The sequence below is a fragment of the Suricata suricatta genome, chromosome 7, assembly GCF_006229205.1.
Source record: "Suricata suricatta isolate VVHF042 chromosome 7, meerkat_22Aug2017_6uvM2_HiC, whole genome shotgun sequence".
NCBI lineage: Eukaryota > Metazoa > Chordata > Mammalia > Carnivora > Herpestidae > Suricata > Suricata suricatta.
In genome coordinates this window covers 12,135,899-12,150,829 of record NC_043706.1, presented here as the reverse complement: position 1 = coordinate 12,150,829, position 14,931 = coordinate 12,135,899, and the positions used below count along the sequence as shown (strand labels likewise).

Here is a 14,931-nt window from a genome sequence, read left to right as displayed (position 1 = left end):
TAAATAGTCTGAGCAGCCACACTCTGGATGAATCTTGTTCCTAGGCCTGATGACCTTAAATGTCCAAAGAGCTCTGAGTAGCATTTCATTATATGTAAAAGGAAAAAAGAAAACCAAAAAACCACACAGAAACCCCAAAACCGTTCCTCCCAGCTGAATTTTGATCAGAGGGGCTCCGGTATAACCCCTGCCTAGTTACTTGTGGTTATATTAAGAGGAAAGGATGGTCATCGATGAATGAAGTTCACGGATTGCTCACAAACCGCATCTTATCTGACCTGCTTCTTCACCAGCTTAACCTGTTAAAAAGCATGCATATTGATTTCTTTGAGTGAATCGATAGTTTCTTTCCTGGTCCTTCCAAGGGGGAGGTATGCTAATGGGTAGGGGATGAGGCAGTGGGCGGGAAGAGGAAGAAAAACAAAGCCCCAAGTGTCAACAGTCCCTGAATGATCAAATGCTGGCTGTAAATGGAAAGACGGTTGACTCACCCACGAGTGCTCTGAGGTAAGGTGACTGCCTGTGCAGATATTACCTGTTGCTCTAAGTTTAGGAAAACTTTTAGACTGTTGGACTGCTCTTCCTCTGCCCTTAGAGTGGCTCTGCTTATGAATTTCAAGGTAGACCTCTTGAGGGAATAATGGAATTATCTACCATAGGGATTGTACAAGGATGTGCTCAATAGAACTGTTCTGTGGAAATGTGACAAGCACTAAGAATTCACTAGTCCTCAATCTGACCCCTTAATGGCAAGGCAACATTTGCATAATCCTTTAGCATTCTAGAACTTCCTTTCCTCTTTCTCTCCCTCTTTCTTTCTTGCATGCATTGTTCCTCTACTCCTCCTGCCAATCTGGTAAGGTTCAAACTTTTTAACAGGAAAAGATAGGAAAACTGAAGATGTTAATGTAAGCATCGTAAGGCCACTCACTTGGAAAATATCATAGCCAGAAATCAAACCCTGGTCATTTTTACCAAGTTAAGGACACTGAATTGGTACACTCTCCCATTTTGATTTGGGTGGGGGAAAAATCTATGTCTAAAATGTTTATTTAAATCTAAGTATTGCCAGCTCATCTGGTGTTTCTATCACATTTCCTCAATGTTCTGAATTTCTCCAGACTTTATTATTCCACATCAGGCACACCCAGTGAGAACTTGGGCATACACATCTAGCTTGGAAAGAAGGTTCATATCTGAGAGTAATAGAAATAAAAGCAATAAAAAAGTGCTTGGGTGGATCCGGCTCTAGAGTTGTTTAAATGCCAGGGTAGTGTTTGAACTTTTTAGGTAATGAGAAGCCATAGGAAGATTTTGAAAAACAATGACTACCTGTTAGGACTTTATAATCACAAATCTCTTCATGTAGATTACCAGGGAATGCTCCCAACAATCTTCCAAAGAAGATACCACCTTATTACATTTCAGAAAGGTGAGGCTTAGAGAAGAGGTGCTGTTACTACATTGGGTAGCCAGTCAATGATGAAATTGGGTCTCCAGGCTAACTAGTAAATGGTACTTTTAGGAGTTTGCTCCAAGAGTGGCTTGTAGATTGTAGGATATATTAAAAGGAGAGAAACATTTAGAAACTAGTGCAGAGGCTCATGCAGTAGCCATGAAGGCAAAGGGGGTGGTCTCTAGGTCTAAAAGTAGGTCCTCCTCATCCGTGTGTCTTTCTTTTCATCTGACAGATAGATGAGTAATTGACTCCATTTACCAAACAGTCTGAGCAACGTACAATCATGCTACTCATCTGAGCTGAAAAATATTCTCTATTTTCCAGAAAAATCTCTGAACACCATGTGTGAGGGAACACGACAGAATAGAAACTGATTATGCAAAACGTGTGAGAGAGAACTGCAATGCTGGGTGACACGCGGCAGCTTTGCTGGGAAGAGAGAGCCGTGGAACTCAGTGCTGTCTCAAGCTGACTGCCGTGTCTCATAAGCTGAATGGCAGGAAAGGGTTAAAAGATGAGTCTGCGGGCTCTTGGGTCATGGCCTTCTGAGGCATTTACACGCTGCACACACATGCAGGAAGAGGTCCCAGGAGACTAATCAGTTGTCACACTCACATAGAAGTAAAGGGGGAAATGCCATTCTTTCGTTTGTTTGTTTAACACTATGTTCCAAGGTCTTGATTTTGAGTTTCTGGATTTTGTAGATCTTAAGATATGAATATTCCATTAAAGCCCCTCCACTCCATGTAAAAATTGCAAAAAAAAAAAAAAAATCTTGGGAAGATTGCATTAGCTTGTGTTCTAGAAACAAACCAATAGATTATCTATCTATCTATCAATCTATCTAACATCTATCTCTCTCTCTTCTATCTGTTTATTTATCTATTTATTGATTTATTATAAGGAATTGCCTAATGCAATCATATAGGCAAAGAAGCCCCAAGACCTGTCATCAGCAAGCTGGAGACCCAGAAGAGCCAATGGTGTAAGTTCTAGTCCAAAAGCTGGCAGACTCAAGCCCCAAGAGGACCCAATGTTTCAGTTTGAGTCTGAAAGCAGGGAAAAAACTGAAGGCAGTTAGTTTGTCCCTCTTACACAGGCTTTTGGTTCTATTCAGGTCCCCAACTGATTGAATGACTCTCATCCACATTGGAGAGGGCAATCTGCTTTATTAGGTTTACTGATTCGAGTGGAAACTTCATCCAGAAACATCCTCACAGAAACACTTGGAATAATGCTTGACTAAGTAGCTGGGTACTCTGTGGCCCAGTCAGTTTGACACATAAAATCAACTATCACAAGATCGAAAACCTTTAAAAGTTTGGACATGTGAGGATTAGGAAGATGCAGGGATAAAAATTTTTACAAACTTAAGAATTTCAGACAAAGAATCAAAATGGCGTTCTAAAGATAAGCCTCAGTTTGTCTAGCTAAATTGTCCCGTTCAGGGAGCTATCCAGGGTACTAGGCTGCTTCCTGACCTGGAGACCGGAGCCTTGTATTTTGTAACTTTCATCATCGAGCCTGTGCTTTGGACTTGGCTGTAGCATTAATTCCAGCTTTCTCCCTCATCTGCATTTTTCTGGACTTCACGCATCTCAGGAGCAACTACTTGCAAGCATCAAGCTTAGTCTGGTTTTGATAACCAACTGTACGCAATACTGCCTTCCCTGTGGTTTTAACAAGTGACAGCCTATTCCTAGGATAATTTTTAACAAGAGTAGACACGCACATACACCACCATCATCATCGGACTATGCAGGCATGGAGTTCATACTTTTAGATGGATTCTTGCATAAGCACATTTGAACTTATGTACAATATGTCAGATCTTGATTGATTGTGATCTAACAAACAAACACGAGATGTATCCACAGATTACTTTAATTCAGACATAGGTGCAAATATATATAGAATCTTGTAGAAATCAATATACAACAGAATATGTCATTAGGAAATATTTGAAAAAATATATAGAATGCACTCATTTGATTGAGGCCTAATGCTTATCCTGGCTATGGGGAAATGTACAATGAGAAAGTGATGGAAGCTTCTAGGACAGGCTGGTGATTTGATCTTAGGAATCTTGTTCCCTGCATCTTAATCGTGTTGAATATAAACAGTTGAATGTCAAGAGATAGTCTCAAATTGAAGGGGCTCTCAATAGCTTGGTCTGGGAAAAGCTAAATACAAAAAATAATTAAGTATGGTAATGAATGTAAACCATTGAAAAAATAAAAAATCATGCATCAGTGCTGATAATCAAGAGATAAATAAATAATTCAGAAAGAAGAGAGAGCTCTTGCTTATAGTTGAGTGCCAGAGACCAACTAGTAAAAGTTCAAAAGTCGTTTTGCAAGCATCGTAGTAAAAATTAAATCAGGCAAGAAGCATTGCTGAAGGAAACATTTCACAGGGAAATTTAAAAAGCAGGATATTTCTGTGGTCTTAAAGTGGTGTGTGCATGTGTGTGTATGTTTGTGTGCATGTGGAAAAGAGAGAGAAAGAAAGTAAAAGAGCAAGAGAGATCCAGATATGTACATAGAGATCCCTTCAATTTTTTGGCAGAAAAATGTTGGGAAAGAGCCAACAGAGAGAATGCTGAAAAACTCTCAAGATCACATAGGACTGAGAATAGATTGCATTCCCATCAGTTAGAAGGGATAAACCTTGTAATAAATGGACACTGGGTACAGAGCTCAGAGGGTGCTTTTCCTAGAAGCGGAGCTAAATTAGTCCTAGACTAACAGCCTCTCTGCCTTTGCCCTAACAAAGGTTAAAAAAAGCTTTAAAAGGAGCAAACTGACCTGAAGCTGCTTAACTACATACCAGAACAGAGTCCCACACTAAGTGAACACAACGGAACACCCAATAGTGTAAAGTTTACATGTCCAGTATCCAATAAAAATATTAAAAGGCATTTAAAGTAGCAGGGAAATATGACTCAAGGACAAATATTAATCAATAGAAATAATAGATACAATGGAATTAGCAGACAAGGACATTAGACAGCTATTATACATCTTATAAATATGGTCAAGGATATTAAGGAAAACATGCACATGATGAGGTGAGAAAGGAAAGATTAAAAAAAGAACAAAATGAAAATTTTAGAAACGAAAAACACTGTACTTGAAATGAAAATTGTAGTGAATAGGATTAACAGCAGATTGGATATTGCAGTGAACTTGGAAACACAGCAATAGAAACTCCTAAAATAAAACAGAATTTTTTTTAAAGCCTAGAAAAAGTGAAAAGAGAATCAGTGCCCTGTGAGAAATATCAAGACGTTTGACAAACATAATTGGAATCCCAAAAGAGAGGAAAGAAATAGGGAATAAGAAAATATTTGAAGAAATGTTGCCTAAATATTTTTTAAACTTGATGAAAAGTATAAACGTACAGCTCCAAGAAGTCTACTGAACCCAAGCATGAAGAAAACGACATGAGAGCACGTTATAAACAAATTGTTTAAAACCAGGAACAAAGGAATGCCTGGGTGGCTCAGTCCATTAAGCATCAGAGTCTTGATCTTGGCTGAGGTCATAATTTCCCAGTTCGTGAGTTCAAGTCCCACATCTGCCCCTGTGCTGATGGTACAAAGACTTCTTGGAATTCTATCCCTTCTCTTTGCCTCTCCCCAACTTGTGCTTGCCCTCTCTCTCTCAAATTAAAAAAAACAATTTTTTATAAAATAAAAAATAAAACAAGTAATAAATAAATAAAAAGAAAACCCTGAAAGCAGTGGGCAAGGAGTGGGGGATACACACTGTGTGCAGAAGAACAAAATAAGGATGGCAACAGACTTCCTCCCAGAAACAATGCAAGGCATACAACAGTGGGGCAGCATCTTTAAAATAGGGAGAAAACCTGTCAACCTGGAATTCTACACTCAGAAAAATATCCATCAAAAATAAAGGCAAAATAAAGACTTTCAAGACAAATAAAAGCTGAGAGACTTTTTTGCTAACAGGACTGCACCACAAGAATTTCGAAGAACATTCTTTAGGTAGGGGACATTAATTAGATGGAAATTTGGATCTATATACAAAATTGAAGAAACAAAGAGTACAAGAAATGAAAAAGGTGTGAGTAATTATAAAGGACAATGTCTTACTATTTTAAAGAGTTTTTAAGAGATATCCAATTTTTAAAAACAGAATTAATAGAAATTTATTTTGGAATTGATAACATATATCAAAGTCAAATATTTGACAACAGTATTATAAAAGACAGGAGAGTGGAAATAAAAGTATACTATTTTGAAGCGGTTACATTATATGTGAAATGATGTTATACTACTTGAAGATAGACTATGATGAGTTAAAGATGTATATTATAAACCTTGGGAGAAAGCACTGAAAAAAGAAGTAGCAGTCGTGGAGATGAAATGGAATCCTGAAAAATACTCAGTTAATCCAAAAGAAGGCAGGAAAAGGGAAAAGGTAACCAAGATTATACTGAACAAATCGAAAACAACTAGCAAGGCAATAGATTTAATCTCAATAAAATAAAGAAAAATATCAAATTCAAATGGTCTACATACTCCAGTCAACTGGCAGCGATTGTCAGACTGGGTCACAAAGGAAGACCTGACTATATGCTATTTATGAAAAACTCATTTTGAATTAAAAAATGCATATAGATGAAAAGTGAAAGCATGGCCCAGATAGATCATGCAGATACCAATTAAAGGAAGCTACACCAGTGAGTTATATTACTATCCAAACAGTAGACTTTAGGACAAGGAATATTATGAAGGGTAAAGAGAAATATTTCATAATGACAAATGGATCATTTCAAAAAGGAAGACATAAGAATCTTAAATATGTAGGGGCGCCTGGGTGGCTCAGTTGGTTAAGCATCCAGCTTCAGCTCAGGTCATGATCTCACCATTCATGTGTTCGAGCTCCGCATTGGGCTCTGTGCTGACAGCTCAGAGCCTGGAGCCTGCTTCGGATTCTGTATCTCTCTCTCTCTCTCTCTCTCTCTCTCTGGCCCTCCCCTGCTTGCGCTGTCTCTCTCTGTCACTCAAAAATAAATTTTAAAAAACATTTAAAAAATTTAAAAAAACAGAATCTTAAATATATATACACTTCATAACACAGAAAAACCCACAAAGTTAAAATTGATAGAGCTGAAAGAGGAAATAAGAAAATCCACAATTATAGTCAGCATTTCCAATCTTTCTCTCTCAATGACTAGTAGACCAAGTAAGCAGAAAATCTGTAAGAGTTTAGAAAACTTGAACAACACAGCTAACCAGCTTGACCTAACTGACGTTTATGGAATATGTGATTCTACACGAGCAGAATCAACATTCCTCCCAAGAACACAGAGAACATTCATCAAGATATACCACCACCTGGGCCATCACACAACTCTTACTAAATCTTGTAAGGATTGGAATCATACAAAATACATTCTCTAACTACAAAATAAGTTTTTGGAATTCACTGAAGTAAAATGTAACCTTTATATACTGACATTTTTCTAATATAACCAGAACTACTCATTTAGTTGTCAAAAAAAATTAGAAACACAATTCAAGCTAACTGAAGCAAAAAGGCAATGAATTGGCTTATGGTGTTGAAAAGAAGTTTGGGGTAGCTCACAAAGTTGAAGAGAAATCTATAGGACAGGAACATAGGGATTAACATTTAGGACTTTATGTCATAGATCTTTGTCCTGTTCTTTCTCTCATATGCACTTTGCTCTGCTTAGAATCATTCTAAGGACAGTCTCAACCAATGTGGTGGGAAAATAGCCCCAGATTGGTATTATCTCTTTCAGTAATTCCATGTCTGTGTATCAGTACTAGTGAGGGACTCTGATTTGCTGAGCTTTGTTCACATGGTCCCCCTGTAATGGGGAGGCAGGTTCTGAGAGGAAGAGAATGAGGGGGAATATCTTGTTGGGGAGGTTAGAAACCAATAACTACCATTGTCTGCTGCTGAGAGAATCGTCTTAAAAAGAAGTTATAATTGATATGACTGTTTTTCTTCCTTTTTTCCTTCCTTCCTTCCTTCCTTCCTTCCTTCCTTCCTTCCTTCCTTCCTACCTTCCCTCCTTTCTTCTCAGTTTGCAAAGCTTTGATGCTCAGAGGCTAAAATGTTCTGATAGGTCAACCAAAAAGTTATGAAAGATAGTAATCTCGTCTTCTCCAAGCATGGTCCCCTATCAGCAATTAGGTGTCAAGAAGTGGGTTTTGTCATTAAGGAGAAGAAGATAATGGCAGGAGTAGTAACCTATATATGTGCTCTACAAAATATATGTGTTCTACAAAAGTAGTTAAAGAGCTCAAGGGGAGTGTTTTGTTTATTCTAGGTGGTTGATACACCTGGTTAAGAGGTCATGTCTGCCTCTAAACCCACTTGTCTGTAAAAAAGAAATGGTCTCTTTGAGACCTGCTTCTCTTCCTCACTCTGTGTCTTTGGACTTGCAGATAAAGACCTACTCTCTATTTTCCTGCATAAACCATCCCTCCAACTTGTTTCTGAAAGAACCATCTGGTAAGGGAGCTTTCTCTCCTTCCTCTATAAAATGCCAGAAAAAGTAATGTCCATTCTTTCATACCTTTGCTGAACTCATTCTAAAATGATATTAAAGGTGCTATTGACTAGCTGTGTTAGTTTCCAATTGGTGTTACAAAAACATTACCATAGTTTTTGTTGTTTAAAACAACACAAATTTAATCTCTTACATTTCTCAAGGTCAGAAGTTTGAAATGGATCTTTAAAAATTTTTTAAATGTTTATTTGTTTTGAGAGAGAGAGCCAGAGAGGGGCAGAGAGAGAGAGTGAGAGGAGAGAATCTCAAACAGGATCCATGCTGTCAGCACAGAGCCTGATGTGGGGCTTGATCCCACAAACTGTGAGATCATGACCTGAGCCCAAATCAAGAGTTGGCCGCTTAACCAACTGAGTCTTTCAGGTGCCCCTGAAATGGGTCTCAAGTCCTATCTTTTTCTTATTCTTTGATCCTCCTGACTCCCTCTTATAAGGACTTTTCTAATTTTATCAGGACCGCTCAAAGAATCCAAAATAACCTCATATCATCCCAGGCCTTAATTTAATCACATCTGCAAAATGCCTTTGCTACATAAAGTAGCATTCATGGGTTTGAGAATTAAGATGTGTACATCTTTGGGGGCCATTTTCTATCTAAACACATTAGCAATACATACCTAGTCATGAAGAACATTCTAGGCTTTTTCATCTCTGGCCTTGAAGAACACATTTCAAGGAATCCATAATTTCACTTTGTCTGGTTTTCCACACCATCGAGAGAAAACTCACAGGTCTTGGTATATGGCTTGCAACTGGCACTGTGCTTGTCTTTGCCTTTTATCTTTCTGTGCCATCTCTGGAATGTTCTGAAGGTTTGGACACAGAATGGGTCCTATTTCTGTGGTGTAGTAATAAATTCCATGGATGGGCTTTACTTTACAGTTATACTCCATTATTATCATCGTGGAGGTAAAGCTCTGCAACCAAGTAGGAAAGAATGTTAGGGACTAATTGACTACAAGGAGCTAAGCTCATCCAAGCTAGCTCAAACTCAGAAGGATATCTTTTGGAAAGACACTTTGGGAAACTGCTAACCTGAGAGAACCAAGATCTATTATGTCAGGGCTCCATGTTACTCTCTCTCTCTCTCTCTCTCTCAGTTTCTTTGTGACCCCACCCTAGACTGACTTTCGGAGCATCTGTAACACAGGCTGAGACACCATGGCCAATACCAGCCTTTTCTCATCTTTGAATGCCAACTCTCAGTTTCTGGGAGACAGTACATGACTGGCTTCACTTGGGTTGATGTCTAACCCTGTTCTTTTCAACTGTGACCAAGAGTTAAAGGAAGAAGACATGGGATCCATTGCACTCAGCTGGGTCTATATGGTGAGACCGTTAGAAGGAAGGGGTAAATAGTTCTCTACAAAGGAGGTGTGGGTGCAGGGAGGAAATGACTGGTATTTCCACTATATGCCTTCTCTGTCTTGAGAGGAGGACATCTGGACTTTCTACTCAAGTGAGAGATAACAACACCAACACCAGGTCTCATGGTGTAGAATAAAAGACAAGGTGCTGAAGATATATCTTCACATTCCTGGTTTCCGATTCACCTCCTGCTTCTTTCCTGACTCTAACTCTACTGGGGATTATACCCCTTGTGCCCATGCGTCCTGTGGCTGAGGCAGTTGGCTGCTCATGAAGAAATCTGTGTTCTTTTCTTCCAGGCTACATCATGACTGGGAAGTGGCTGTTCACCTGGTAGCTGCCCAAGTTTTCCAGCTTCTTTGGATTCAGGTGCAGCCACATGGCCGAGCCCTCCATGATGAAATGTGAATGGGCGAGGTCTACTAGAGCCACTCATGGGACACTCCCTGTTCTTTTCCAGTCAGCTGTTGGTTTCCAAGGATCCAGGCCCTACTGCACAGAAGGATTATGAGATGAAAGGAGCCTGGGACCCGGCATCACCAACAGAGGAAATCTGCCCACCATCAGGAGATCTTCATGGATTGTTAAATGAGTATCAATTAACTTCTGTTGTACTAAGCCACTGGCGTTTTATAATTCACTTATGACTACTAATTCTTCAAAGTTCTTCTAATTCAGCAAGGAACAGCTTCAGAGAATTGTTAGAATTCCCTGAGTCTCACCTAAGACTGGACATCCATTTCTGCTGAATTCTCTAAGCCAACGGAGTGGCGGATGATTGAGTGTAGATTGTTGAGCAGGGTTAATTACTGTGATTCTTGTGCCTGGGGAAATACACAAAAGTCAGGAAATAAGTTGCCTTTATTCTCTCCCTCCAAAAAAAAGGAATAAATTATATATGTATATATAATTAATATGTGTATATAACATATAATACATATGCTTTTTGCAGGAGTGACCCTGCATTGCAAAGAGTAATGAAGACCACTTTGAAAATTTGCTTATGAGTTTAAAATTCTAAGGTTTACCACTGGGTCAACCATTTACTAAATAATAAATCATCAGAGTGAGAAAAAAAGAAACCTTGATTTCTCTGTGGTTACAGAACCTGTTAATTATCCCATGTAGACAAGCAAGTTTGAAGAATTGAGGGGACGTATGTGGGTCGTGTGTTCATAAGGAAGAGTTTCAAAACTACCAACTTTGGGGCACCTGGGTGGCTTAGTTAAGTGTCCAACTCTTGATTTCAGCTTAGGTGTGGCCTGATTGGGATTCTACCTCCCTCTCTCTCAGCCCCTACCCTGCTCTCTCTCTCTCAAAGTAAATAAACTTAAAAAAAAAAAAAAAAGAAAGTAAGAAAGCTGCCAACGTTTATTTACTTTTATTTATGTTCGTAAAAGGCAGTCTGCAGGCCATAGGAAGGGAAGGAACAGCTTACCAGGGAATTTGGGGGCAATTTCATGGGCTGCTAATCAATTTCAAAGGATTGCAGCATACAATGGGTAGGAAGAATCCTGGAAAGAGGTGAAGGTCAGGAGCCTTAACAGGAAGGAGAGTGGATTCCTCTGTGCCATCGATTAGTTTCAGTGGTTCTCAATTTATAAATGAGTCACACTTCAAGTTCATTGCCATTTATTCCTTTAATAAATAGTCATATTGCCTTGTTTACTAGCACGGTTATAGCTTTGGAAGTAAAATGATAAATAAGATAAAGGTCTTGCTGTGAGAACAGGTATACTACTCAGGACATTTAAACAAATAATTGTGATACAAGAGAAATCTCATAACAAAAGTATGAAAGTCAGTTGTTTGGAACAAAGAACAATGCGTTCTTTAATAAATAAAGTTATTAAAAATGGCTGGAATATAAAACTGACGGACCAAATCCTATTTGATCCATAATGTATCTAAACCACGGTGAAAAGGGATTATTTCAGCTACATCTTACTGTCTTTCATCTTACTGTCTCATTTTCGCAAAAGATTAAGGCAAAGTAGGCAGTCCTAAGCATGAGTAACCTGTTATCATTCTATATTTAAATAAAATAAAATCCATACATATCACTTGCTTCTCCAGCGCTTCCTTCCATATTGGAGAACTCCACTGTAATAAATGAGCTGTACAAATTATTTGCTAGGTTACACCAAGCCTTTGCTTTCGTGAGGGAAACTGGCCTTTGTTGGGTAAACCTAGATTCTTGAGTGGGCGTGTCTGTAGGCTGGCAGTTTTGGAAGTGGGTGTCAAGGTACCTCTGAGCTCAGAGAATCTGAACTCCAGCGTCATCCCAGCTGGTATAGTAAACAAGAAGATGGTTATGGGAAACTGCTTCAGTCAGCCTTCTGGCGGGAGACAGATGGCACAGTCCACTGGGATTTTGAGAAACATTATAGAAGAAACTATTTACAGAGGTGTGAGCAGGGCTAAAGGAACAAACCAGCAATGTTGAGGCACTCAGAGGCTGACAGTGGTGGGAAGCTATTACATCTCTGGGTCTGAAAGGGAGTATTAGTCAGGGTTCTGCAGAGGAGAAGAATGACTGTACGGATGTACGTGCATATGATGGACGGCTGGCTGGTTGGCTGGCTGGCTGGCTGGCTGGATGCACTTGTACTATAAGGAATTGGTTCATGCAGTTTTGGAGGCCAGAAGTCCCAAGGTCTTCAGTTGGCAACCTGGAGACCCAGAAGAACCAATGAGTTGCATCTGAGTCAGTCTGAGACTGAAGGCCTAAGAACCTGGAGAACTGATGGTGTCCTTCCAGTCCCAGTTTGTGTCCAAAAGCAGGAGAAGACTATGTCCCAGCTCAAAGACAGTCCAGCAGAGAGAAAGATTTCTTTTTTATTCATCTTTTTAATTTACTCAGGTCCTTCAACCAATTGGATGAGACCCACCCACACTGGGGTGAACAAGGTCTTTTACATGGTCTACTGGGTCAACTGTCTATCTCATCCATAAACATCCTCACAGACACACTCAGAAATAACCTTACTCAAATGTTTGGGCACCCCGTGGCCCAGTCAAGTTGGCATATGCAATTAACTATCACAGAGGCAAGGATGAATAGTGTTACTGGTGTGAACTAGAGTAGCAGCTCTCAAGAAAGGATCTGTAATCGAGAGAGATATCCATCTGCTATCAGAACAACTCCCAGGCAGGGAAGAAGAGAAATGAATAAACACCTTGATCTTTCTCTCCATTCCCCTCATCCCCTGCCAGTGGCTCCCAATGGCCCAACCCAATCCAAAGCCCACGGACCATGGAATCTGAGTCATGCTATGGAGAGAGGTCAGCGTCCTGGAGCTCAGAGCAGGCAGACAAAGGAGAATCATTGGGGGTAGGGGTAAATAAAGACTGCCACACTCCCAAAGTCACAGATTCTTTGGAAGAACAGGTTTCCCCTATTATCTAAAAGTAGAGAGTTCCCATGAAAATGTTCTAAAGCCAAATGAAAAAGCAATTGCCATTAGTTTGTATGTAAAAAATTTCCAGCATTTCCAGACCCCCAAAATAACGTCTCTTATCCTTTTCTGATACCTTAGGACACATCTTGCTAACAGGTGCACAGAATAGATGGAGATAAAGATAGATGTTCACAGACACAGTCGAAGGCTATGGAGGTTTGATGCTGAGATGCTGAGGGCAGCAGCAGAGGTTGTGTGAAAGGTCCCACTCTTTGTTGCTCAGAGGGCTCACTGAAAAACATGTTGAGTACTATCTTCACTTTTTGCCTTTTTTCATATAAGCGAAATGTTCTTCAGATTTCTTTTGGTTAGTGGAAGCAGACACCAGCATAGGTCTCTTGTAAAAGCAAAGTGGTATAACACAACCTTTCAAAGAGTGGGGAATACCTATGTCCAGTAAGAAAAATCCTGGAAAAAAAAAAAAGACTCTTACTCATGGCCAGGGATGGCTCAGAGTTCATTTATTCTCAACGTTCAACAACTTTAAGTATTCAACACAAGGGGGACTTATTTCGTATCCCATATATAATACCTGAGGCATACCAGTTGCATGTGGATGCATTTATTAGTTATAAATATGTAAGTCTGAGAATATTTGTGTATACCTATCTTGTTTCTTCTTTGAGGCTTTAAGCAATTGTAAGGAAAGCATTGCCTTAGAGTTTTATTTTTCCAGCAGTGCCTTGAACATGGTAGGTGTTCCATCAATATTTGCTGAAGTACTGTTTAACTTTTTTTTCTTTGAACCTAATACAAAATGATGAAATGAAATATAAAGAAAAAACAAGAAAGGTCTGCTAAGTGTCATATAGAATCAGCCAAGGAGATTTTTAGCACAGCAGGAAGTGAGGAGGGAACTAAATTGCTTAGTCTAAGACTACTTAGAGATCATTCATTCAACAAATATTTATGGAACCCCCATGCTGCGCCAAACACTGTGTTAGGCTCTTGAGATGCAAAGATAACATTTTCAAGGAAGAAATCTATTAAGCACATGAACCACTTGGTTTTTTATGGGATGTAACCAGCCAATTGACACTATTAAAAAGAAAACCATAGCCTCAAATGGTATCACTTAGGCCAAGTCACAAAACAGAGACTTCATGCTTAAACTAATTGCACTTTCAACCTCCCCAGAATTGTACTCTTTCCTGATCAGTCAGGAATTTTCTGGTCCATACCAATAATGTAAACGGTCACATGGGTCTTCTCCATCCCCCAAAGAAAGATGAGGTAGTCCACCTACTATAACCCTTCTGTCCCCAAGTGAAGGCAGCCTCACCTGAAATAATCCCTTTTTCTGTTTATTACTTCCTTGTCCTGTCTTTAAAAACCTTTCCTTTCTGTAGCCCTTTGGAGCTCACCTCTCCTCACTAGATGTGATACTTGCTGATTCATGATTTGTCTAATAAAGCCAATTAGATCTTCAAATTGAATTTTTTTGACACCACACAGTTGATTAGATCTCCCTTATGGACTTCTGATCTGTTATACCAATGAAATGGGTTGTTCCGAGCTATTTATTTCAGACACGCAGGAACACCCTTCATTTTGCTGTCCACAGCCCTATTGCAGGTTTATTCCTTCACAGAACTTGGATTTGCTGTAACATAGACACAACACTATAGGTCATGACCACACAAGTTTTATAAAGTTATGTTATGTGCTGTATCACATACTCACAGCTACTCCCAAACCTGGGCCCAGTAGTGAAGGGTCCTCGCAACTGAAGAGTCCAAGTAGGAATAATCATATATAGAAGAGGTAGGCTTTCTTTAGCAATGTCAAAGGCCAACACATTCCTTGGGGAAGCATCTTTTATACTTGCAGGCAAAACAATGTCCCCATCCACCAATCTCAGTTGGCTTTCCCTTCTGGACCTTATGGCATGAAAATCTGTTATTTAGGAGCCAAGAATATTCAATGGGGAAAGGATAGTCTCTTCAATAAATGGTGTTGGGAGAACAAGAAAACCACATGTAAAAGGATGAAATTAGACCCTTATCTTACACCATCCATGAAAATTAACTTGAAATGGATTAAAGACTCTGATATTGTGACTTATCATAAGAAA

The 14,931-nt window shown here is 39.4% G+C and overlaps 1 long non-coding RNA gene across 1 annotated transcript; it reads right to left on the bottom strand.

The window, feature by feature from the left end:
* Positions 1 to 213: 213 nt before the first annotated feature.
* On the bottom strand, positions 214 to 12,968 carry LOC115295447. Its single transcript, XR_003910402.1, has 4 exons — positions 12,931 to 12,968; positions 10,119 to 10,220; positions 8,646 to 8,945; positions 214 to 299 (listed from the first exon to the last, which is right to left on the bottom strand). It is a non-coding gene; the product is annotated as an uncharacterized LOC115295447 (long non-coding RNA).
* Between the last annotated feature and the right edge of the window lie 1,963 nt (positions 12,969 to 14,931).